This window comes from Triturus cristatus, chromosome 6, assembly GCF_964204655.1.
Source record: "Triturus cristatus chromosome 6, aTriCri1.1, whole genome shotgun sequence".
In the NCBI taxonomy this organism is placed as follows: domain Eukaryota; kingdom Metazoa; phylum Chordata; class Amphibia; order Caudata; family Salamandridae; genus Triturus; species Triturus cristatus.
This window is the reverse complement of record NC_140589.1, coordinates 329,484,061-329,504,801: the sequence shown is the minus strand read 5'-3', so window position 1 is coordinate 329,504,801 and position 20,741 is coordinate 329,484,061. Positions and strand designations below refer to the sequence as shown.

At 52.5% G+C, this 20,741-nt stretch overlaps 17 non-coding genes across 17 annotated transcripts; all 17 read left to right on the top strand.

Annotated features, from left to right (window-relative positions):
- Nucleotides 1–811: 811 nt before the first annotated feature.
- Nucleotides 812–1,002, top strand: LOC146816992 (U2 spliceosomal RNA). Its single transcript, XR_014964673.1, has one exon. It is a non-coding gene; the product is annotated as a U2 spliceosomal RNA (small nuclear RNA).
- Nucleotides 1,003–2,006: 1,004 nt separating this feature from the next.
- On the top strand, nucleotides 2,007–2,197 carry LOC146816991 (U2 spliceosomal RNA). The gene has a single exon (XR_014964672.1). It is a non-coding gene; the product is annotated as a U2 spliceosomal RNA (small nuclear RNA).
- Nucleotides 2,198–3,225: 1,028 nt separating this feature from the next.
- On the top strand, nucleotides 3,226–3,416 carry LOC146816990 (U2 spliceosomal RNA). Its single transcript, XR_014964671.1, has one exon. It is a non-coding gene; the product is annotated as a U2 spliceosomal RNA (small nuclear RNA).
- A 1,028-nt stretch (nucleotides 3,417–4,444) lies between these two features.
- On the top strand, nucleotides 4,445–4,635 carry LOC146816989 (U2 spliceosomal RNA). Its single transcript, XR_014964670.1, has one exon. It is a non-coding gene; the product is annotated as a U2 spliceosomal RNA (small nuclear RNA).
- Nucleotides 4,636–5,671: 1,036 nt separating this feature from the next.
- LOC146816988 (U2 spliceosomal RNA) lies at nucleotides 5,672–5,862 on the top strand. The gene has a single exon (XR_014964669.1). It is a non-coding gene; the product is annotated as a U2 spliceosomal RNA (small nuclear RNA).
- Nucleotides 5,863–6,856: 994 nt separating this feature from the next.
- LOC146816987 (U2 spliceosomal RNA) lies at nucleotides 6,857–7,047 on the top strand. Its single transcript, XR_014964668.1, has one exon. It is a non-coding gene; the product is annotated as a U2 spliceosomal RNA (small nuclear RNA).
- Nucleotides 7,048–8,075: 1,028 nt separating this feature from the next.
- LOC146816986 (U2 spliceosomal RNA) lies at nucleotides 8,076–8,266 on the top strand. Its single transcript, XR_014964667.1, has one exon. It is a non-coding gene; the product is annotated as a U2 spliceosomal RNA (small nuclear RNA).
- Nucleotides 8,267–9,296: 1,030 nt separating this feature from the next.
- LOC146816985 (U2 spliceosomal RNA) lies at nucleotides 9,297–9,487 on the top strand. Its single transcript, XR_014964665.1, has one exon. It is a non-coding gene; the product is annotated as a U2 spliceosomal RNA (small nuclear RNA).
- Nucleotides 9,488–10,481: 994 nt separating this feature from the next.
- On the top strand, nucleotides 10,482–10,672 carry LOC146816984 (U2 spliceosomal RNA). Its single transcript, XR_014964664.1, has one exon. It is a non-coding gene; the product is annotated as a U2 spliceosomal RNA (small nuclear RNA).
- A 1,028-nt stretch (nucleotides 10,673–11,700) lies between these two features.
- Nucleotides 11,701–11,891, top strand: LOC146816983 (U2 spliceosomal RNA). Its single transcript, XR_014964663.1, has one exon. It is a non-coding gene; the product is annotated as a U2 spliceosomal RNA (small nuclear RNA).
- A 1,030-nt stretch (nucleotides 11,892–12,921) lies between these two features.
- LOC146816982 (U2 spliceosomal RNA) lies at nucleotides 12,922–13,112 on the top strand. Its single transcript, XR_014964662.1, has one exon. It is a non-coding gene; the product is annotated as a U2 spliceosomal RNA (small nuclear RNA).
- Nucleotides 13,113–14,106: 994 nt separating this feature from the next.
- On the top strand, nucleotides 14,107–14,297 carry LOC146816981 (U2 spliceosomal RNA). Its single transcript, XR_014964661.1, has one exon. It is a non-coding gene; the product is annotated as a U2 spliceosomal RNA (small nuclear RNA).
- Nucleotides 14,298–15,331: 1,034 nt separating this feature from the next.
- LOC146816980 (U2 spliceosomal RNA) lies at nucleotides 15,332–15,522 on the top strand. Its single transcript, XR_014964660.1, has one exon. It is a non-coding gene; the product is annotated as a U2 spliceosomal RNA (small nuclear RNA).
- A 1,029-nt stretch (nucleotides 15,523–16,551) lies between these two features.
- LOC146816979 (U2 spliceosomal RNA) lies at nucleotides 16,552–16,742 on the top strand. The gene has a single exon (XR_014964659.1). It is a non-coding gene; the product is annotated as a U2 spliceosomal RNA (small nuclear RNA).
- A 1,004-nt stretch (nucleotides 16,743–17,746) lies between these two features.
- On the top strand, nucleotides 17,747–17,937 carry LOC146816978 (U2 spliceosomal RNA). The gene has a single exon (XR_014964658.1). It is a non-coding gene; the product is annotated as a U2 spliceosomal RNA (small nuclear RNA).
- Nucleotides 17,938–18,965: 1,028 nt separating this feature from the next.
- On the top strand, nucleotides 18,966–19,156 carry LOC146816977 (U2 spliceosomal RNA). The gene has a single exon (XR_014964657.1). It is a non-coding gene; the product is annotated as a U2 spliceosomal RNA (small nuclear RNA).
- Nucleotides 19,157–20,186: 1,030 nt separating this feature from the next.
- LOC146816976 (U2 spliceosomal RNA) lies at nucleotides 20,187–20,377 on the top strand. Its single transcript, XR_014964656.1, has one exon. It is a non-coding gene; the product is annotated as a U2 spliceosomal RNA (small nuclear RNA).
- The last annotated feature ends 364 nt before the right edge of the window (nucleotides 20,378–20,741 follow it).

Here is a 20,741-nt window from a genome sequence, read left to right as displayed (position 1 = left end):
TCACGTTTTCTGGAACTTTTTTTTATTTCTATTTCCTTCTCCATCCAGACGCTGCACTTTGGAAGAGAAAAATGTCAGAAGGAGACTGCTTTTCCAGCATCGGAGTTTCCTTCGTTTTTGGATCCATTTCACTGGGGAACGAATTGAGGAAGTTTTACAGCAAGTCAGTAGGATCGAGGTAGAGACGGAAAGAGATGAGGAAAGAGAGGGAGGGAGGGAGAGAGAGAGAGAGAGAGAGAGAGGGAGGGAGGGAGGGAGGGAGGGAGGGAGGGAGGCAGAGAAGTGGACACTGCCCTTGGCTTCTCTGAGCAATGAAGGAAAATACAGAGTCCTTTTCCTTCTTTGCCCGCCCCGCCCGTCCCCGAACGGCCACGAACGGCCAAGCCTTATCTATAGGCCTTTGGCTACAGGGGAGCAGTGTCCCGGGTAGGCGAGGGCGAGGCGCCGGCCACTTCCTGTCGGGGAGCTGTCCAGGGCATCCTGGCCTGATTCCCAGCATCCCCCGGCTGCCAGGCTTTCCGGCCAGCCGGCTAGAAGCAGAGGACAGGAAGGGGCGGGGCATGCAAATGCTAGAAAGAGGACAACGTGGGTATGCTAAGTGACGCCTAACGAGGCGAGAGCCGTGGAGGACTCTGGGAGCCGGGAGAAGGCCCGAGGCCAGGACCTCCTTTCTATGGGCACATGCTGAGCTCCCACTAGGAGTCAGAAAAAGAGGCGAAAGGGCCTCAAGCGACGGTGCGAGGGAAGACCCCGGTCCGGGTCAGCCAGGGAGATTGCTCCGGGAGGTGCGAATTCTGGCACCATTCTGGTTATCGCTTCTCGGCCTTTTGGCTAAGATCAAGTGTAGTATCTGTTCTTATCAGTTTAATATCTGATACGTCCTCTATCTGGGGACCATATATTAAATTGATTTTTGGAACAGGGAGATGGAATAGGAGCTTGCTCTGTCCACTCCACGCATCAACCTGGTATTGCAGTACCTCCAGGAATGGTGCACTTCCCCACCCGGGGAAAACAATGCTGTTGAAAGATAGATGAGAAAACGAAAGTAGCGCTTCACTACGAAACCCTGTAAAGTGGCGCTACTGTGTTTGCGCGCGAATAAAACCACCCTGGTCACCGCGTCTTGCTTTATTTATGTATTTATGTCATTGATGTGCCGCAAACGCGCTTTATTTATTTATTTATATATTTTTCACGTTTTCTGGAACTTTTTTTTATTTCTATTTCCTTCTCCATCCAGACGCTGCACTTTGGAAGAGAAAAATGTCAGAAGGAGACTGCTTTTCCAGCATCGGAGTTTCCTTCGTTTTTGGATCCATTTCACTGGGGAACGAATTGAGGAAGTTTTACAGCAAGTCAGTAGGATCGAGGTAGAGACGGAAAGAGATGAGGAAAGAGAGGGAGGGAGGGAGAGAGAGAGAGAGAGAGAGAGAGGGAGGGAGGGAGGGAGGGAGGGAGGGAGGGAGGCAGAGAAGTGGACACTGCCCTTGGCTTCTCTGAGCAATGAAGGAAAATACAGAGTCCTTTTCCTTCTTTGCCCGCCCCGCCCGTCCCCGAACGGCCACGAACGGCCAAGCCTTATCTATAGGCCTTTGGCTACAGGGGAGCAGTGTCCCGGGTAGGCGAGGGCGAGGCGCCGGCCACTTCCTGTCGGGGAGCTGTCCAGGGCATCCTGGCCTGATTCCCAGCATCCCCCGGCTGCCAGGCTTTCCGGCCAGCCGGCTAGAAGCAGAGGACAGGAAGGGGCGGGGCATGCAAATGCTAGAAAGAGGACAACGTGGGTATGCTAAGTGACGCCTAACGAGGCGAGAGCCGTGGAGGACTCTGGGAGCCGGGAGAAGGCCCGAGGCCAGGACCTCCTTTCTATGGGCACATGCTGAGCTCCCACTAGGAGTCAGAAAAAGAGGCGAAAGGGCCTCAAGCGACGGTGCGAGGGAAGACCCCGGTCCGGGTCAGCCAGGGAGATTGCTCCGGGAGGTGCGAATTCTGGCACCATTCTGGTTATCGCTTCTCGGCCTTTTGGCTAAGATCAAGTGTAGTATCTGTTCTTATCAGTTTAATATCTGATACGTCCTCTATCTGGGGACCATATATTAAATTGATTTTTGGAACAGGGAGATGGAATAGGAGCTTGCTCTGTCCACTCCACGCATCAACCTGGTATTGCAGTACCTCCAGGAATGGTGCACTTCCCCACCCGGGGAAAACAATGCTGTTGAAAGATAGATGAGAAAACGAAAGTAGCGCTTCACTACGAAACCCTGTAAAGTGGCGCTACTGTGTTTGCGCGCGAATAAAACCACCCTGGTCACCGCGTCTTGCTTTATTTATGTATTTATGTCATTGATGTGCCGCAAACGCGCTTTATTTATTTATTTATATATTTTTCACGTTTTCTGGAACTTTTTTTTATTTCTATTTCCTTCTCCATCCAGACGCTGCACTTTGGAAGAGAAAAATGTCAGAAGGAGACTGCTTTTCCAGCATCGGAGTTTCCTTCGTTTTTGGATCCATTTCACTGGGGAACGAATTGAGGAAGTTTTACAGCAAGTCAGTAGGATCGAGGTAGAGACGGAAAGAGATGAGGAAAGAGAGGGAGGGAGGGAGAGAGAGAGAGAGAGAGAGAGAGAGAGAGAGAGAGAGAGAGAGGGAGGGAGGGAGGGAGGGAGGGAGGGAGGGAGGGAGGCAGAGAAGTGGACACTGCCCTTGGCTTCTCTGAGCAATGAAGGAAAATACAGAGTCCTTTTCCTTCTTTGCCCGCCCCGCCCGTCCCCGAACGGCCACGAACGGCCAAGCCTTATCTATAGGCCTTTGGCTACAGGGGAGCAGTGTCCCGGGTAGGCGAGGGCGAGGCGCCGGCCACTTCCTGTCGGGGAGCTGTCCAGGGCATCCTGGCCTGATTCCCAGCATCCCCCGGCTGCCAGGCTTTCCGGCCAGCCGGCTAGAAGCAGAGGACAGGAAGGGGCGGGGCATGCAAATGCTAGAAAGAGGACAACGTGGGTATGCTAAGTGACGCCTAACGAGGCGAGAGCCGTGGAGGACTCTGGGAGCCGGGAGAAGGCCCGAGGCCAGGACCTCCTTTCTATGGGCACATGCTGAGCTCCCACTAGGAGTCAGAAAAAGAGGCGAAAGGGCCTCAAGCGACGGTGCGAGGGAAGACCCCGGTCCGGGTCAGCCAGGGAGATTGCTCCGGGAGGTGCGAATTCTGGCACCATTCTGGTTATCGCTTCTCGGCCTTTTGGCTAAGATCAAGTGTAGTATCTGTTCTTATCAGTTTAATATCTGATACGTCCTCTATCTGGGGACCATATATTAAATTGATTTTTGGAACAGGGAGATGGAATAGGAGCTTGCTCTGTCCACTCCACGCATCAACCTGGTATTGCAGTACCTCCAGGAATGGTGCACTTCCCCACCCGGGGAAAACAATGCTGTTGAAAGATAGATGAGAAAACGAAAGTAGCGCTTCACTACGAAACCCTGTAAAGTGGCGCTACTGTGTTTGCGCGCGAATAAAACCACCCTGGTCACCGCGTCTTGCTTTATTTATGTATTTATGTCATTGATGTGCCGCAAACGCGCTTTATTTATTTATTTATATATTTTTCACGTTTTCTGGAACTTTTTTTTATTTCTATTTCCTTCTCCATCCAGACGCTGCACTTTGGAAGAGAAAAATGTCAGAAGGAGACTGCTTTTCCAGCATCGGAGTTTCCTTCGTTTTTGGATCCATTTCACTGGGGAACGAATTGAGGAAGTTTTACAGCAAGTCAGTAGGATCGAGGTAGAGACGGAAAGAGATGAGGAAAGAGAGGGAGGGAGGGAGAGAGAGAGAGAGAGAGAGAGAGAGAGAGAGAGGGGGAGGGAGGGAGGGAGGGAGGGAGGGAGGGAGGGAGGGAGGGAGGGAGAGAAGTGGACACTGCCCTTGGCTTCTCTGAGCAATGAAGGAAAATACAGAGTACTTTTCCTTCTTTGCCCGCCCCGCCCGTCCCCGAACGGCCACGAACGGCCAAGCCTTATCTATAGGCCTTTGGCTACAGGGGAGCAGTGTCCCGGGTAGGCGAGGGCGAGGCGCCGGCCACTTCCTGTCGGGGAGCTGTCCAGGGCATCCTGGCCTGATTCCCAGCATCCCCCGGCTGCCAGGCTTTCCGGCCAGCCGGCTAGAAGCAGAGGACAGGAAGGGGCGGGGCATGCAAATGCTAGAAAGAGGACAACGTGGGTATGCTAAGTGACGCCTAACGAGGCGAGAGCCGTGGAGGACTCTGGGAGCCGGGAGAAGGCCCGAGGCCAGGACCTCCTTTCTATGGGCACATGCTGAGCTCCCACTAGGAGTCAGAAAAAGAGGCGAAAGGGCCTCAAGCGACGGTGCGAGGGAAGACCCCGGTCCGGGTCAGCCAGGGAGATTGCTCCGGGAGGTGCGAATTCTGGCACCATTCTGGTTATCGCTTCTCGGCCTTTTGGCTAAGATCAAGTGTAGTATCTGTTCTTATCAGTTTAATATCTGATACGTCCTCTATCTGGGGACCATATATTAAATTGATTTTTGGAACAGGGAGATGGAATAGGAGCTTGCTCTGTCCACTCCACGCATCAACCTGGTATTGCAGTACCTCCAGGAATGGTGCACTTCCCCACCCGGGGAAAACAATGCTGTTGAAAGATAGATGAGAAAACGAAAGTAGCGCTTCACTACGAAACCCTGTAAAGTGGCGCTACTGTGTTTGCGCGCGAATAAAACCACCCTGGTCACCGCGTCTTGCTTTATTTATGTATTTATGTCATTGATGTGCCGCAAACGCGCTTTATTTATTTATTTATATATTTTTCACGTTTTCTGGAACTTTTTTTTATTTCTATTTCCTTCTCCATCCAGACGCTGCACTTTGGAAGAGAAAAATGTCAGAAGGAGACTGCTTTTCCAGCATCGGAGTTTCCTTCGTTTTTGGATCCATTTCACTGGGGAACGAATTGAGGAAGTTTTACAGCAAGTCAGTAGGATCGAGGTAGAGACGGAAAGAGATGAGGAAAGAGAGGGAGGGAGGGAGAGAGAGAGAGAGAGAGAGAGAGAGAGAGAGAGAGAGAGAGAGAGAGAGAGGGAGGGAGGGAGGGAGGGAGGGAGGGAGGGAGGGAGGCAGAGAAGTGGACACTGCCCTTGGCTTCTCTGAGCAATGAAGGAAAATACAGAGTCCTTTTCCTTCTTTGCCCGCCCCGCCCGTCCCCGAACGGCCACGAACGGCCAAGCCTTATCTATAGGCCTTTGGCTACAGGGGAGCAGTGTCCCGGGTAGGCGAGGGCGAGGCGCCGGCCACTTCCTGTCGGGGAGCTGTCCAGGGCATCCTGGCCTGATTCCCAGCATCCCCCGGCTGCCAGGCTTTCCGGCCAGCCGGCTAGAAGCAGAGGACAGGAAGGGGCGGGGCATGCAAATGCTAGAAAGAGGACAACGTGGGTATGCTAAGTGACGCCTAACGAGGCGAGAGCCGTGGAGGACTCTGGGAGCCGGGAGAAGGCCCGAGGCCAGGACCTCCTTTCTATGGGCACATGCTGAGCTCCCACTAGGAGTCAGAAAAAGAGGCGAAAGGGCCTCAAGCGACGGTGCGAGGGAAGACCCCGGTCCGGGTCAGCCAGGGAGATTGCTCCGGGAGGTGCGAATTCTGGCACCATTCTGGTTATCGCTTCTCGGCCTTTTGGCTAAGATCAAGTGTAGTATCTGTTCTTATCAGTTTAATATCTGATACGTCCTCTATCTGGGGACCATATATTAAATTGATTTTTGGAACAGGGAGATGGAATAGGAGCTTGCTCTGTCCACTCCACGCATCAACCTGGTATTGCAGTACCTCCAGGAATGGTGCACTTCCCCACCCGGGGAAAACAATGCTGTTGAAAGATAGATGAGAAAACGAAAGTAGCGCTTCACTACGAAACCCTGTAAAGTGGCGCTACTGTGTTTGCGCGCGAATAAAACCACCCTGGTCACCGCGTCTTGCTTTATTTATGTATTTATGTCATTGATGTGCCGCAAACGCGCTTTATTTATTTATTTATATATTTTTCACGTTTTCTGGAACTTTTTTTTATTTCTATTTCCTTCTCCATCCAGACGCTGCACTTTGGAAGAGAAAAATGTCAGAAGGAGACTGCTTTTCCAGCATCGGAGTTTCCTTCGTTTTTGGATCCATTTCACTGGGGAACGAATTGAGGAACTTTTACAGCAAGTCAGTAGGATCGAGGTAGAGACGGAAAGAGATGAGGAAAGAGAGGGACGGAGGGAGAGAGAGAGGGAGGGAGGGAGGGAGGGAGGGAGGGAGGGAGGGAGGCAGAGAAGTGGACACTGCCCTTGGCTTCTCTGAGCAATGAAGGAAAATACAGAGTCCTTTTCCTTCTTTGCCCGCCCCGCCCGTCCCCGAACGGCCACGAACGGCCAAGCCTTATCTATAGGCCTTTGGCTACAGGGGAGCAGTGTCCCGGGTAGGCGAGGGCGAGGCGCCGGCCACTTCCTGTCGGGGAGCTGTCCAGGGCATCCTGGCCTGATTCCCAGCATCCCCCGGCTGCCAGGCTTTCCGGCCAGCCGGCTAGAAGCAGAGGACAGGAAGGGGCGGGGCATGCAAATGCTAGAAAGAGGACAACGTGGGTATGCTAAGTGACGCCTAACGAGGCGAGAGCCGTGGAGGACTCTGGGAGCCGGGAGAAGGCCCGAGGCCAGGACCTCCTTTCTATGGGCACATGCTGAGCTCCCACTAGGAGTCAGAAAAAGAGGCGAAAGGGCCTCAAGCGACGGTGCGAGGGAAGACCCCGGTCCGGGTCAGCCAGGGAGATTGCTCCGGGAGGTGCGAATTCTGGCACCATTCTGGTTATCGCTTCTCGGCCTTTTGGCTAAGATCAAGTGTAGTATCTGTTCTTATCAGTTTAATATCTGATACGTCCTCTATCTGGGGACCATATATTAAATTGATTTTTGGAACAGGGAGATGGAATAGGAGCTTGCTCTGTCCACTCCACGCATCAACCTGGTATTGCAGTACCTCCAGGAATGGTGCACTTCCCCACCCGGGGAAAACAATGCTGTTGAAAGATAGATGAGAAAACGAAAGTAGCGCTTCACTACGAAACCCTGTAAAGTGGCGCTACTGTGTTTGCGCGCGAATAAAACCACCCTGGTCACCGCGTCTTGCTTTATTTATGTATTTATGTCATTGATGTGCCGCAAACGCGCTTTATTTATTTATTTATATATTTTTCACGTTTTCTGGAACTTTTTTTTATTTCTATTTCCTTCTCCATCCAGACGCTGCACTTTGGAAGAGAAAAATGTCAGAAGGAGACTGCTTTTCCAGCATCGGAGTTTCCTTCGTTTTTGGATCCATTTCACTGGGGAACGAATTGAGGAAGTTTTACAGCAAGTCAGTAGGATCGAGGTAGAGACGGAAAGAGATGAGGAAAGAGAGGGAGGGAGGGAGAGAGAGAGAGAGAGAGAGAGAGAGAGAGAGAGGGGGAGGGAGGGAGGGAGGGAGGGAGGGAGGGAGGGAGGGAGGGAGGGAGAGAAGTGGACACTGCCCTTGGCTTCTCTGAGCAATGAAGGAAAATACAGAGTACTTTTCCTTCTTTGCCCGCCCCGCCCGTCCCCGAACGGCCACGAACGGCCAAGCCTTATCTATAGGCCTTTGGCTACAGGGGAGCAGTGTCCCGGGTAGGCGAGGGCGAGGCGCCGGCCACTTCCTGTCGGGGAGCTGTCCAGGGCATCCTGGCCTGATTCCCAGCATCCCCCGGCTGCCAGGCTTTCCGGCCAGCCGGCTAGAAGCAGAGGACAGGAAGGGGCGGGGCATGCAAATGCTAGAAAGAGGACAACGTGGGTATGCTAAGTGACGCCTAACGAGGCGAGAGCCGTGGAGGACTCTGGGAGCCGGGAGAAGGCCCGAGGCCAGGACCTCCTTTCTATGGGCACATGCTGAGCTCCCACTAGGAGTCAGAAAAAGAGGCGAAAGGGCCTCAAGCGACGGTGCGAGGGAAGACCCCGGTCCGGGTCAGCCAGGGAGATTGCTCCGGGAGGTGCGAATTCTGGCACCATTCTGGTTATCGCTTCTCGGCCTTTTGGCTAAGATCAAGTGTAGTATCTGTTCTTATCAGTTTAATATCTGATACGTCCTCTATCTGGGGACCATATATTAAATTGATTTTTGGAACAGGGAGATGGAATAGGAGCTTGCTCTGTCCACTCCACGCATCAACCTGGTATTGCAGTACCTCCAGGAATGGTGCACTTCCCCACCCGGGGAAAACAATGCTGTTGAAAGATAGATGAGAAAACGAAAGTAGCGCTTCACTACGAAACCCTGTAAAGTGGCGCTACTGTGTTTGCGCGCGAATAAAACCACCCTGGTCACCGCGTCTTGCTTTATTTATGTATTTATGTCATTGATGTGCCGCAAACGCGCTTTATTTATTTATTTATATATTTTTCACGTTTTCTGGAACTTTTTTTTATTTCTATTTCCTTCTCCATCCAGACGCTGCACTTTGGAAGAGAAAAATGTCAGAAGGAGACTGCTTTTCCAGCATCGGAGTTTCCTTCGTTTTTGGATCCATTTCACTGGGGAACGAATTGAGGAAGTTTTACAGCAAGTCAGTAGGATCGAGGTAGAGACGGAAAGAGATGAGGAAAGAGAGGGAGGGAGGGAGAGAGAGAGAGAGAGAGAGAGAGAGAGAGAGAGAGAGAGAGAGAGGGAGGGAGGGAGGGAGGGAGGGAGGGAGGGAGGGAGGCAGAGAAGTGGACACTGCCCTTGGCTTCTCTGAGCAATGAAGGAAAATACAGAGTCCTTTTCCTTCTTTGCCCGCCCCGCCCGTCCCCGAACGGCCACGAACGGCCAAGCCTTATCTATAGGCCTTTGGCTACAGGGGAGCAGTGTCCCGGGTAGGCGAGGGCGAGGCGCCGGCCACTTCCTGTCGGGGAGCTGTCCAGGGCATCCTGGCCTGATTCCCAGCATCCCCCGGCTGCCAGGCTTTCCGGCCAGCCGGCTAGAAGCAGAGGACAGGAAGGGGCGGGGCATGCAAATGCTAGAAAGAGGACAACGTGGGTATGCTAAGTGACGCCTAACGAGGCGAGAGCCGTGGAGGACTCTGGGAGCCGGGAGAAGGCCCGAGGCCAGGACCTCCTTTCTATGGGCACATGCTGAGCTCCCACTAGGAGTCAGAAAAAGAGGCGAAAGGGCCTCAAGCGACGGTGCGAGGGAAGACCCCGGTCCGGGTCAGCCAGGGAGATTGCTCCGGGAGGTGCGAATTCTGGCACCATTCTGGTTATCGCTTCTCGGCCTTTTGGCTAAGATCAAGTGTAGTATCTGTTCTTATCAGTTTAATATCTGATACGTCCTCTATCTGGGGACCATATATTAAATTGATTTTTGGAACAGGGAGATGGAATAGGAGCTTGCTCTGTCCACTCCACGCATCAACCTGGTATTGCAGTACCTCCAGGAATGGTGCACTTCCCCACCCGGGGAAAACAATGCTGTTGAAAGATAGATGAGAAAACGAAAGTAGCGCTTCACTACGAAACCCTGTAAAGTGGCGCTACTGTGTTTGCGCGCGAATAAAACCACCCTGGTCACCGCGTCTTGCTTTATTTATGTATTTATGTCATTGATGTGCCGCAAACGCGCTTTATTTATTTATTTATATATTTTTCACGTTTTCTGGAACTTTTTTTTATTTCTATTTCCTTCTCCATCCAGACGCTGCACTTTGGAAGAGAAAAATGTCAGAAGGAGACTGCTTTTCCAGCATCGGAGTTTCCTTCGTTTTTGGATCCATTTCACTGGGGAACGAATTGAGGAACTTTTACAGCAAGTCAGTAGGATCGAGGTAGAGACGGAAAGAGATGAGGAAAGAGAGGGACGGAGGGAGAGAGAGAGGGAGGGAGGGAGGGAGGGAGGGAGGGAGGGAGGGAGGCAGAGAAGTGGACACTGCCCTTGGCTTCTCTGAGCAATGAAGGAAAATACAGAGTCCTTTTCCTTCTTTGCCCGCCCCGCCCGTCCCCGAACGGCCACGAACGGCCAAGCCTTATCTATAGGCCTTTGGCTACAGGGGAGCAGTGTCCCGGGTAGGCGAGGGCGAGGCGCCGGCCACTTCCTGTCGGGGAGCTGTCCAGGGCATCCTGGCCTGATTCCCAGCATCCCCCGGCTGCCAGGCTTTCCGGCCAGCCGGCTAGAAGCAGAGGACAGGAAGGGGCGGGGCATGCAAATGCTAGAAAGAGGACAACGTGGGTATGCTAAGTGACGCCTAACGAGGCGAGAGCCGTGGAGGACTCTGGGAGCCGGGAGAAGGCCCGAGGCCAGGACCTCCTTTCTATGGGCACATGCTGAGCTCCCACTAGGAGTCAGAAAAAGAGGCGAAAGGGCCTCAAGCGACGGTGCGAGGGAAGACCCCGGTCCGGGTCAGCCAGGGAGATTGCTCCGGGAGGTGCGAATTCTGGCACCATTCTGGTTATCGCTTCTCGGCCTTTTGGCTAAGATCAAGTGTAGTATCTGTTCTTATCAGTTTAATATCTGATACGTCCTCTATCTGGGGACCATATATTAAATTGATTTTTGGAACAGGGAGATGGAATAGGAGCTTGCTCTGTCCACTCCACGCATCAACCTGGTATTGCAGTACCTCCAGGAATGGTGCACTTCCCCACCCGGGGAAAACAATGCTGTTGAAAGATAGATGAGAAAACGAAAGTAGCGCTTCACTACGAAACCCTGTAAAGTGGCGCTACTGTGTTTGCGCGCGAATAAAACCACCCTGGTCACCGCGTCTTGCTTTATTTATGTATTTATGTCATTGATGTGCCGCAAACGCGCTTTATTTATTTATTTATATATTTTTCACGTTTTCTGGAACTTTTTTTTATTTCTATTTCCTTCTCCATCCAGACGCTGCACTTTGGAAGAGAAAAATGTCAGAAGGAGACTGCTTTTCCAGCATCGGAGTTTCCTTCGTTTTTGGATCCATTTCACTGGGGAACGAATTGAGGAAGTTTTACAGCAAGTCAGTAGGATCGAGGTAGAGACGGAAAGAGATGAGGAAAGAGAGGGAGGGAGGGAGAGAGAGAGAGAGAGAGAGAGAGAGAGAGAGAGGGGGAGGGAGGGAGGGAGGGAGGGAGGGAGGGAGGGAGGGAGGGAGGGAGAGAAGTGGACACTGCCCTTGGCTTCTCTGAGCAATGAAGGAAAATACAGAGTACTTTTCCTTCTTTGCCCGCCCCGCCCGTCCCCGAACGGCCACGAACGGCCAAGCCTTATCTATAGGCCTTTGGCTACAGGGGAGCAGTGTCCCGGGTAGGCGAGGGCGAGGCGCCGGCCACTTCCTGTCGGGGAGCTGTCCAGGGCATCCTGGCCTGATTCCCAGCATCCCCCGGCTGCCAGGCTTTCCGGCCAGCCGGCTAGAAGCAGAGGACAGGAAGGGGCGGGGCATGCAAATGCTAGAAAGAGGACAACGTGGGTATGCTAAGTGACGCCTAACGAGGCGAGAGCCGTGGAGGACTCTGGGAGCCGGGAGAAGGCCCGAGGCCAGGACCTCCTTTCTATGGGCACATGCTGAGCTCCCACTAGGAGTCAGAAAAAGAGGCGAAAGGGCCTCAAGCGACGGTGCGAGGGAAGACCCCGGTCCGGGTCAGCCAGGGAGATTGCTCCGGGAGGTGCGAATTCTGGCACCATTCTGGTTATCGCTTCTCGGCCTTTTGGCTAAGATCAAGTGTAGTATCTGTTCTTATCAGTTTAATATCTGATACGTCCTCTATCTGGGGACCATATATTAAATTGATTTTTGGAACAGGGAGATGGAATAGGAGCTTGCTCTGTCCACTCCACGCATCAACCTGGTATTGCAGTACCTCCAGGAATGGTGCACTTCCCCACCCGGGGAAAACAATGCTGTTGAAAGATAGATGAGAAAACGAAAGTAGCGCTTCACTACGAAACCCTGTAAAGTGGCGCTACTGTGTTTGCGCGCGAATAAAACCACCCTGGTCACCGCGTCTTGCTTTATTTATGTATTTATGTCATTGATGTGCCGCAAACGCGCTTTATTTATTTATTTATATATTTTTCACGTTTTCTGGAACTTTTTTTTATTTCTATTTCCTTCTCCATCCAGACGCTGCACTTTGGAAGAGAAAAATGTCAGAAGGAGACTGCTTTTCCAGCATCGGAGTTTCCTTCGTTTTTGGATCCATTTCACTGGGGAACGAATTGAGGAAGTTTTACAGCAAGTCAGTAGGATCGAGGTAGAGACGGAAAGAGATGAGGAAAGAGAGGGAGGGAGGGAGAGAGAGAGAGAGAGAGAGAGAGAGAGAGAGAGAGAGAGAGAGAGGGAGGGAGGGAGGGAGGGAGGGAGGGAGGGAGGGAGGCAGAGAAGTGGACACTGCCCTTGGCTTCTCTGAGCAATGAAGGAAAATACAGAGTCCTTTTCCTTCTTTGCCCGCCCCGCCCGTCCCCGAACGGCCACGAACGGCCAAGCCTTATCTATAGGCCTTTGGCTACAGGGGAGCAGTGTCCCGGGTAGGCGAGGGCGAGGCGCCGGCCACTTCCTGTCGGGGAGCTGTCCAGGGCATCCTGGCCTGATTCCCAGCATCCCCCGGCTGCCAGGCTTTCCGGCCAGCCGGCTAGAAGCAGAGGACAGGAAGGGGCGGGGCATGCAAATGCTAGAAAGAGGACAACGTGGGTATGCTAAGTGACGCCTAACGAGGCGAGAGCCGTGGAGGACTCTGGGAGCCGGGAGAAGGCCCGAGGCCAGGACCTCCTTTCTATGGGCACATGCTGAGCTCCCACTAGGAGTCAGAAAAAGAGGCGAAAGGGCCTCAAGCGACGGTGCGAGGGAAGACCCCGGTCCGGGTCAGCCAGGGAGATTGCTCCGGGAGGTGCGAATTCTGGCACCATTCTGGTTATCGCTTCTCGGCCTTTTGGCTAAGATCAAGTGTAGTATCTGTTCTTATCAGTTTAATATCTGATACGTCCTCTATCTGGGGACCATATATTAAATTGATTTTTGGAACAGGGAGATGGAATAGGAGCTTGCTCTGTCCACTCCACGCATCAACCTGGTATTGCAGTACCTCCAGGAATGGTGCACTTCCCCACCCGGGGAAAACAATGCTGTTGAAAGATAGATGAGAAAACGAAAGTAGCGCTTCACTACGAAACCCTGTAAAGTGGCGCTACTGTGTTTGCGCGCGAATAAAACCACCCTGGTCACCGCGTCTTGCTTTATTTATGTATTTATGTCATTGATGTGCCGCAAACGCGCTTTATTTATTTATTTATATATTTTTCACGTTTTCTGGAACTTTTTTTTATTTCTATTTCCTTCTCCATCCAGACGCTGCACTTTGGAAGAGAAAAATGTCAGAAGGAGACTGCTTTTCCAGCATCGGAGTTTCCTTCGTTTTTGGATCCATTTCACTGGGGAACGAATTGAGGAACTTTTACAGCAAGTCAGTAGGATCGAGGTAGAGACGGAAAGAGATGAGGAAAGAGAGGGAGGGAGGGAGAGAGAGAGGGAGGGAGGGAGGGAGGGAGGGAGGGAGGGAGGGAGGCAGAGAAGTGGACACTGCCCTTGGCTTCTCTGAGCAATGAAGGAAAATACAGAGTCCTTTTCCTTCTTTGCCCGCCCCGCCCGTCCCCGAACGGCCACGAACGGCCAAGCCTTATCTATAGGCCTTTGGCTACAGGGGAGCAGTGTCCCGGGTAGGCGAGGGCGAGGCGCCGGCCACTTCCTGTCGGGGAGCTGTCCAGGGCATCCTGGCCTGATTCCCAGCATCCCCCGGCTGCCAGGCTTTCCGGCCAGCCGGCTAGAAGCAGAGGACAGGAAGGGGCGGGGCATGCAAATGCTAGAAAGAGGACAACGTGGGTATGCTAAGTGACGCCTAACGAGGCGAGAGCCGTGGAGGACTCTGGGAGCCGGGAGAAGGCCCGAGGCCAGGACCTCCTTTCTATGGGCACATGCTGAGCTCCCACTAGGAGTCAGAAAAAGAGGCGAAAGGGCCTCAAGCGACGGTGCGAGGGAAGACCCCGGTCCGGGTCAGCCAGGGAGATTGCTCCGGGAGGTGCGAATTCTGGCACCATTCTGGTTATCGCTTCTCGGCCTTTTGGCTAAGATCAAGTGTAGTATCTGTTCTTATCAGTTTAATATCTGATACGTCCTCTATCTGGGGACCATATATTAAATTGATTTTTGGAACAGGGAGATGGAATAGGAGCTTGCTCTGTCCACTCCACGCATCAACCTGGTATTGCAGTACCTCCAGGAATGGTGCACTTCCCCACCCGGGGAAAACAATGCTGTTGAAAGATAGATGAGAAAACGAAAGTAGCGCTTCACTACGAAACCCTGTAAAGTGGCGCTACTGTGTTTGCGCGCGAATAAAACCACCCTGGTCACCGCGTCTTGCTTTATTTATGTATTTATGTCATTGATGTGCCGCAAACGCGCTTTATTTATTTATTTATATATTTTTCACGTTTTCTGGAACTTTTTTTTATTTCTATTTCCTTCTCCATCCAGACGCTGCACTTTGGAAGAGAAAAATGTCAGAAGGAGACTGCTTTTCCAGCATCGGAGTTTCCTTCGTTTTTGGATCCATTTCACTGGGGAACGAATTGAGGAAGTTTTACAGCAAGTCAGTAGGATCGAGGTAGAGACGGAAAGAGATGAGGAAAGAGAGGGAGGGAGGGAGAGAGAGAGAGAGAGAGAGAGAGAGAGAGAGAGGGAGGGAGGGAGGGAGGGAGGGAGGGAGGGAGGGAGGGAGGGAGGGAGGGAGGGAGAGAAGTGGACACTGCCCTTGGCTTCTCTGAGCAATGAAGGAAAATACAGAGTACTTTTCCTTCTTTGCCCGCCCCGCCCGTCCCCGAACGGCCACGAACGGCCAAGCCTTATCTATAGGCCTTTGGCTACAGGGGAGCAGTGTCCCGGGTAGGCGAGGGCGAGGCGCCGGCCACTTCCTGTCGGGGAGCTGTCCAGGGCATCCTGGCCTGATTCCCAGCATCCCCCGGCTGCCAGGCTTTCCGGCCAGCCGGCTAGAAGCAGAGGACAGGAAGGGGCGGGGCATGCAAATGCTAGAAAGAGGACAACGTGGGTATGCTAAGTGACGCCTAACGAGGCGAGAGCCGTGGAGGACTCTGGGAGCCGGGAGAAGGCCCGAGGCCAGGACCTCCTTTCTATGGGCACATGCTGAGCTCCCACTAGGAGTCAGAAAAAGAGGCGAAAGGGCCTCAAGCGACGGTGCGAGGGAAGACCCCGGTCCGGGTCAGCCAGGGAGATTGCTCCGGGAGGTGCGAATTCTGGCACCATTCTGGTTATCGCTTCTCGGCCTTTTGGCTAAGATCAAGTGTAGTATCTGTTCTTATCAGTTTAATATCTGATACGTCCTCTATCTGGGGACCATATATTAAATTGATTTTTGGAACAGGGAGATGGAATAGGAGCTTGCTCTGTCCACTCCACGCATCAACCTGGTATTGCAGTACCTCCAGGAATGGTGCACTTCCCCACCCGGGGAAAACAATGCTGTTGAAAGATAGATGAGAAAACGAAAGTAGCGCTTCACTACGAAACCCTGTAAAGTGGCGCTACTGTGTTTGCGCGCGAATAAAACCACCCTGGTCACCGCGTCTTGCTTTATTTATGTATTTATGTCATTGATGTGCCGCAAACGCGCTTTATTTATTTATTTATATATTTTTCACGTTTTCTGGAACTTTTTTTTATTTCTATTTCCTTCTCCATCCAGACGCTGCACTTTGGAAGAGAAAAATGTCAGAAGGAGACTGCTTTTCCAGCATCGGAGTTTCCTTCGTTTTTGGATCCATTTCACTGGGGAACGAATTGAGGAAGTTTTACAGCAAGTCAGTAGGATCGAGGTAGAGACGGAAAGAGATGAGGAAAGAGAGGGAGGGAGGGAGAGAGAGAGAGAGAGAGAGAGAGAGAGAGAGAGGAGAGAGAGAGGGAGGGAGGGAGGGAGGGAGGGAGGGAGGGAGGGAGGCAGAGAAGTGGACACTGCCCTTGGCTTCTCTGAGCAATGAAGGAAAATACAGAGTCCTTTTCCTTCTTTGCCCGCCCCGCCCGTCCCCGAACGGCCACGAACGGCCAAGCCTTATCTATAGGCCTTTGGCTACAGGGGAGCAGTGTCCCGGGTAGGCGAGGGCGAGGCGCCGGCCACTTCCTGTCGGGGAGCTGTCCAGGGCATCCTGGCCTGATTCCCAGCATCCCCCGGCTGCCAGGCTTTCCGGCCAGCCGGCTAGAAGCAGAGGACAGGAAGGGGCGGGGCATGCAAATGCTAGAAAGAGGACAACGTGGGTATGCTAAGTGACGCCTAACGAGGCGAGAGCCGTGGAGGACTCTGGGAGCCGGGAGAAGGCCCGAGGCCAGGACCTCCTTTCTATGGGCACATGCTGAGCTCCCACTAGGAGTCAGAAAAAGAGGCGAAAGGGCCTCAAGCGACGGTGCGAGGGAAGACCCCGGTCCGGGTCAGCCAGGGAGATTGCTCCGGGAGGTGCGAATTCTGGCACCATTCTGGTTATCGCTTCTCGGCCTTTTGGCTAAGATCAAGTGTAGTATCTGTTCTTATCAGTTTAATATCTGATACGTCCTCTATCTGGGGACCATATATTAAATTGATTTTTGGAACAGGGAGATGGAATAGGAGCTTGCTCTGTCCACTCCACGCATCAACCTGGTATTGCAGTACCTCCAGGAATGGTGCACTTCCCCACCCGGGGAAAACAATGCTGTTGAAAGATAGATGAGAAAACGAAAGTAGCGCTTCACTACGAAACCCTGTAAAGTGGCGCTACTGTGTTTGCGCGCGAATAAAACCACCCTGGTCACCGCGTCTTGCTTTATTTATGTATTTATGTCATTGATGTGCCGCAAACGCGCTTTATTTATTTATTTATATATTTTTCACGTTTTCTGGAACTTTTTTTTATTTCTATTTCCTTCTCCATCCAGACGCTGCACTTTGGAAGAGAAAAATGTCAGAAGGAGACTGCTTTTCCAGCATCGGAGTTTCCTTCGTTTTTGGATCCATTTCACTGGGGAACGAATTGAGGAAGTTTTACAGCAAGTCAGTAGGATCGAGGTAGAGACGGAAAGAGATGAGGAAAGAGAGGGAGGGAGGGAGAGAGAGAGAGAGAGAGAGAGAGGGAGGGAGGGAGGGAGGGAGGGAGGGAGGGAGGCAGAGAAGTGGACACTGCCCTTGGCTTCTCTGAGCAATGAAGGAAAATACAGAGTCCTTTTCCTTCTTTGCCCGCCCCGCCCGTCCCCGAACGGCCACGAACGGCCAAGCCTTATCTATAGGCCTTTGGCTACAGGGGAGCAGTGTCCCGGGTAGGCGAGGGCGAGGCGCCGGCCACTTCCTGTCGGGGAGCTGTCCAGGGCATCCTGGCCTGATTCCCAGCATCCCCCGGCTGCCAGGCTTTCCGGCCAGCCGGCTAGAAGCAGAGGACAGGAAGGGGCGGGGCATGCAAATGCTAGAAAGAGGACAACGTGGGTATGCTAAGTGACGCCTAACGAGGCGAGAGCCGTGGAGGACTCTGGGAGCCGGGAGAAGGCCCGAGGCCAGGACCTCCTTTCTATGGGCACATGCTGAGCTCCCACTAGGAGTCAGAAAAAGAGGCGAAAGGGCCTCAAGCGACGGTGCGAGGGAAGACCCCGGTCCGGGTCAGCCAGGGAGATTGCTCCGGGAGGTGCGAATTCTGGCACCATTCTGGTTATCGCTTCTCGGCCTTTTGGCTAAGATCAAGTGTAGTATCTGTTCTTATCAGTTTAATATCTGATACGTCCTCTATCTGGGGACCATATATTAAATTGATTTTTGGAACAGGGAGATGGAATAGGAGCTTGCTCTGTCCACTCCACGCATCAACCTGGTATTGCAGTACCTCCAGGAATGGTGCACTTCCCCACCCGGGGAAAACAATGCTGTTGAAAGATAGATGAGAAAACGAAAGTAGCGCTTCACTACGAAACCCTGTAAAGTGGCGCTACTGTGTTTGCGCGCGAATAAAACCACCCTGGTCACCGCGTCTTGCTTTATTTATGTATTTATGTCATTGATGTGCCGCAAACGCGCTTTATTTATTTATTTATATATTTTTCACGTTTTCTGGAACTTTTTTTTATTTCTATTTCCTTCTCCATCCAGACGCTGCACTTTGGAAGAGAAAAATGTCAGAAGGAGACTGCTTTTCCAGCATCGGAGTTTCCTTCGTTTTTGGATCCATTTCACTGGGGAACGAATTGAGGAAGTTTTACAGCAAGTCAGTAGGATCGAGGTAGAGACGGAAAGAGATGAGGAAAGAGAGGGAGGGAGGGAGAGAGAGAGAGAGAGAGAGAGAGAGAGAGAGAGGGGGAGGGAGGGAGGGAGGGAGGGAGGGAGGGAGGGAGGGAGGGAGGGAGAGAAGTGGACACTGCCCTTGGCTTCTCTGAGCAATGAAGGAAAATACAGAGTACTTTTCCTTCTTTGCCCGCCCCGCCCGTCCCCGAACGGCCACGAACGGCCAAGCCTTATCTATAGGCCTTTGGCTACAGGGGAGCAGTGTCCCGGGTAGGCGAGGGCGAGGCGCCGGCCACTTCCTGTCGGGGAGCTGTCCAGGGCATCCTGGCCTGATTCCCAGCATCCCCCGGCTGCCAGGCTTTCCGGCCAGCCGGCTAGAAGCAGAGGACAGGAAGGGGCGGGGCATGCAAATGCTAGAAAGAGGACAACGTGGGTATGCTAAGTGACGCCTAACGAGGCGAGAGCCGTGGAGGACTCTGGGAGCCGGGAGAAGGCCCGAGGCCAGGACCTCCTTTCTATGGGCACATGCTGAGCTCCCACTAGGAGTCAGAAAAAGAGGCGAAAGGGCCTCAAGCGACGGTGCGAGGGAAGACCCCGGTCCGGGTCAGCCAGGGAGATTGCTCCGGGAGGTGCGAATTCTGGCACCATTCTGGTTATCGCTTCTCGGCCTTTTGGCTAAGATCAAGTGTAGTATCTGTTCTTATCAGTTTAATATCTGATACGTCCTCTATCTGGGGACCATATATTAAATTGATTTTTGGAACAGGGAGATGGAATAGGAGCTTGCTCTGTCCACTCCACGCATCAACCTGGTATTGCAGTACCTCCAGGAATGGTGCACTTCCCCACCCGGGGAAAACAATGCTGTTGAAAGATAGATGAGAAAACGAAAGTAGCGCTTCACTACGAAACCCTGTAAAGTGGCGCTACTGTGTTTGCGCGCGAATAAAACCACCCTGGTCACCGCGTCTTGCTTTATTTATGTATTTATGTCATTGATGTGCCGCAAACGCGCTTTATTTATTTATTTATATATTTTTCACGTTTTCTGGAACTTTTTTTTATTTCTATTTCCTTCTCCATCCAGACGCTGCACTTTGGAAGAGAAAAATGTCAGAAGGAGACTGCTTTTCCAGCATCGGAGTTTCCTTCGTTTTTGGATCCATTTCACTGGGGAACGAATTGAGGAAGTTTTACAGCAAGTCAGTAGGATCGAGGTAGAGACGGAAAGAGATGAGGAAAGAGAGGGAGGGAGGGAGAGAGAGAGAGAGAGAGAGAGAGAGAGAGAGAGAGAGAGAGAGAGGGAGGGAGGGAGGGAGGGAGGGAGGGAGGGAGGGAGGCAGAGAAGTGGACACTGCCCTTGGCTTCTCTGAGCAATGAAGGAAAATACAGAGTCCTTTTCCTTCTTTGCCCGCCCCGCCCGTCCCCGAACGGCCACGAACGGCCAAGCCTTATCTATAGGCCTTTGGCTACAGGGGAGCAGTGTCCCGGGTAGGCGAGGGCGAGGCGCCGGCCACTTCCTGTCGGGGAGCTGTCCAGGGCATCCTGGCCTGATTCCCAGCATCCCCCGGCTGCCAGGCTTTCCGGCCAGCCGGCTAGAAGCAGAGGACAGGAAGGGGCGGGGCATGCAAATGCTAGAAAGAGGACAACGTGGGTATGCTAAGTGACGCCTAACGAGGCGAGAGCCGTGGAGGACTCTGGGAGCCGGGAGAAGGCCCGAGGCCAGGACCTCCTTTCTATGGGCACATGCTGAGCTCCCACTAGGAGTCAGAAAAAGAGGCGAAAGGGCCTCAAGCGACGGTGCGAGGGAAGACCCCGGTCCGGGTCAGCCAGGGAGATTGCTCCGGGAGGTGCGAATTCTGGCACCATTCTGGTTATCGCTTCTCGGCCTTTTGGCTAAGATCAAGTGTAGTATCTGTTCTTATCAGTTTAATATCTGATACGTCCTCTATCTGGGGACCATATATTAAATTGATTTTTGGAACAGGGAGATGGAATAGGAGCTTGCTCTGTCCACTCCACGCATCAACCTGGTATTGCAGTACCTCCAGGAATGGTGCACTTCCCCACCCGGGGAAAACAATGCTGTTGAAAGATAGATGAGAAAACGAAAGTAGCGCTTCACTACGAAACCCTGTAAAGTGGCGCTACTGTGTTTGCGCGCGAATAAAACCACCCTGGTCACCGCGTCTTGCTTTATTTATGTATTTATGTCATTGATGTGCCGCAAACGCGCTTTATTTATTTATTTATATATTTTTCACGTTTTCTGGAACTTTTTTTTATTTCTATTTCCTTCTCCATCCAGACGCTGCACTTTGGAAGAGAAAAATGTCAGAAGGAGACTGCTTTTCCAGCATCGGAGTTTCCTTCGTTTTTGGATCCATTTCACTGGGGAACGAATTGAGGAAGTTTTACAGCAAGTCAGTAG